Genomic DNA, 2,656 nt, shown 5'->3' with positions numbered 1-2,656 from the left:
TGTGTGTCTTTTCATTGTTTTTATTTTGTATAATACTCCTGCTTTTCTATTGTGATTAAATGTAAGATTGTGTAGTTTTAGCTGAACCTAACTGTAATAGAATATAAGTTCAATAAGAGCAAGGACTTAGCGGAAGTTTTTACCTCTGTGTCCCCAGTGCCTGGCACAGAGTAAATACTTGCTGAATGAGTTACAGAAAAAGTGTCCTAATTGCTAGTCCACCTTTACAAAATAGAAGTGATTATAATTGTCCCCACCTTCTACTCCCCCGCATTAGAAAGCACAAATGTTAGTTCTCAGAGCTGCAAACTCCCAAAATTGAAGACTTCCTCAGAGTCATTAAGATGTGAAAACAATTTCTTTTCCTTGAAATGAGGCCGTATTAAATATATCCTAATTTTTTTTTTAACAGGAAGTGAATGTCTACAACAGAGTGGCTCTTACAGATTCTTAGACGTTTTCCACAGGAGAGATGCTAGCGCAGGTGTGGTAGGCAGTTTGGGAAGGCTGATTTTATACATGTTTCCTCTAAACCAGAACTTCTTTTTCCCCCTCCGTAAAAACACTAACACTTCCTGTGAATTTTAAACTTGAATAAAAAACATTAGGTATGAACTGCTTTAGAAACACACCCCTGGACACCCTTTTATAGCTCAGTAATGAAGTCATTCCTGAGGTTCACCCTTCAGCAAAAATTGAAAAGGCCCATAAAACGAGACTAAATGGCCCAGGGGCAAGGATGAGAAGGCAGGAGATAGGAAAGCTGGTAATGGGGAACCCAAGGCCAAGAAGGGGAGAGGGTTGACATAGGGTTGGCAACCAGCGTCACAAAACAGTATGTGTATTGTTTAATGAGAAACTGGTCTGCAGCCTTCATCTAAAGTACAATATAATGTATATTTTTTAAAGTAAAAAACTTTTTGCTGAAAATTTAGTACAGAAAAATACAAATCATAACAAAAACCATAATATGTCCATGTGTGAGCAGTTGAAATAAATACGTACATGAAAATGAGTTAGTTCTAGTTTGGATTCATTTGTCCTTAAGCAGTGGGTAATATGGATTTCTGTACAATGTTTATTAAATTTGAAAAAGACCCCCCCACAAGAAAAAGTTAGAAATTTGACCTCTGCATTTTCAAATTATCTATTTGATTGTTTAGACTCCAGGCGTTTAAGGTTAGGAATTTGACTACCATGTGAAGTACATAGGAACTGTTGTGTGCTGTCCAGTTGATTTTGACTCAGTGACCACATGTAAGAGTAGAACTGCCACCATAGGGTTTCTTAGGCTGTAATCTTTACAGGAGCAGATAACCACTGGTGGGTTCGGACCAGCAACATTTTCGGTTAGCAGCCAAGTGCTTACCCATTATGCCACCAACCAAAAAAAAACCAAACTGTTTACATGGAGTCGATTCTGACTCAGTGACCCTATAGGGCAGAGTAGAACTGGCCCATAGGGTTTCCAAGGAGTGCCTGGTGGAATCGAACTGGCCACCTTTTGGTTAGCAGCTGTAGCTCTTAATCACTACACCACCAGGGTTTCCATTATGCCACCAGGACTCAAAATAGAAACTAGGATGGCTAAAGTATGAGATGGGGCTAAGAAAGGAAACGATGAGTTTACTGTGGAAATGACAGATTTTCAGTGTAGTGTAGATCTCCAGGTGTCAGACGTATTGCAGGCAATTGGAAATACGTGCTGAAGAGCAAAAATTCAAGGGTACAGAAATAATTGAAAATCCATGTTATCACCCACATCAGGGACTTGTGTCTGCCATCTTAAGAATCTTATTTTTTTAAGGCTTTCATTCAAAATAAACTTATTCAGGAGAAGGGGGGGTGGATTGTATTAGCTTCTATGCACAGAGCTATGTAAATTTTGAAAGCAAAATGTCTGTTTCATGTTTTGTTCCAATCGGTGCATTTATTGAGCAAACAAGGTTAATGTTTCTACATCTAAAGTTATTTGGCAGTGCTCGCTTCGGCAGCATATTTACTAAAAATTGGAATGCTACAGAGAAGATTAGCATGGCCCCTGTGCAAGAATGACATGCAAATTTGTGAAGCGTTGCATATTTTTGTATGAGACCACTACTACAAAAACTCATGGAAAAAAGATTTACATAAAAAAACAATCTTTGAACGGAAATTAAAAGAATCCTATCAGATTATTACAAAAAATTGTACTCCTAACAAATTTGCAAACCTAGAAGAAATGGATGAATTCCTGGAAAAACACTACCTACCTAAACTAACACAATCAGAAGTAGAACAACTAAATAGACCCATAACAAAAAAAAAAGAGATTGAAACGGTAATCAAAAAACTCCCAACAAAAAAAAGCCCTGCCCAGATGGCTATACTGCAGAGTTCTACCAAACTTTCAGAGAAGAGTTAACACCACTACTACTAAAGGTATTTCAAAGTATAGAAAATGACGGAATACTACCTAACTCATTCTATGAAGCCACCATCTCCCTGATACCAAAACCAGGTAAAGATATCACAAAAAAAGAAAATTACAGACCTATATCCCTCATGAACATAAGTGCAGAAATCCTCAACAAAATTCTAGCCAGTAGAATTCAACATATCAAAAAAATAATTCACCACGACCAAGTGGGATTTATACCAGGTATGCAAGGCTGGT

At 37.6% G+C, this 2,656-nt stretch overlaps 1 non-coding gene across 1 annotated transcript; it reads left to right on the top strand.

Annotated features, from left to right (window-relative positions):
* Positions 1 to 1,978: 1,978 nt before the first annotated feature.
* LOC126070780 (U6 spliceosomal RNA) lies at positions 1,979 to 2,086 on the top strand. Its single transcript, XR_007516300.1, has one exon. It is a non-coding gene; the product is annotated as a U6 spliceosomal RNA (small nuclear RNA).
* The last annotated feature ends 570 nt before the right edge of the window (positions 2,087 to 2,656 follow it).

This window comes from Elephas maximus, chromosome 2 (assembly GCF_024166365.1).
Source record: "Elephas maximus indicus isolate mEleMax1 chromosome 2, mEleMax1 primary haplotype, whole genome shotgun sequence".
Classification (NCBI taxonomy): domain Eukaryota; kingdom Metazoa; phylum Chordata; class Mammalia; order Proboscidea; family Elephantidae; genus Elephas; species Elephas maximus.
This window is presented reverse-complemented; position numbering and strand designations above follow the sequence as displayed.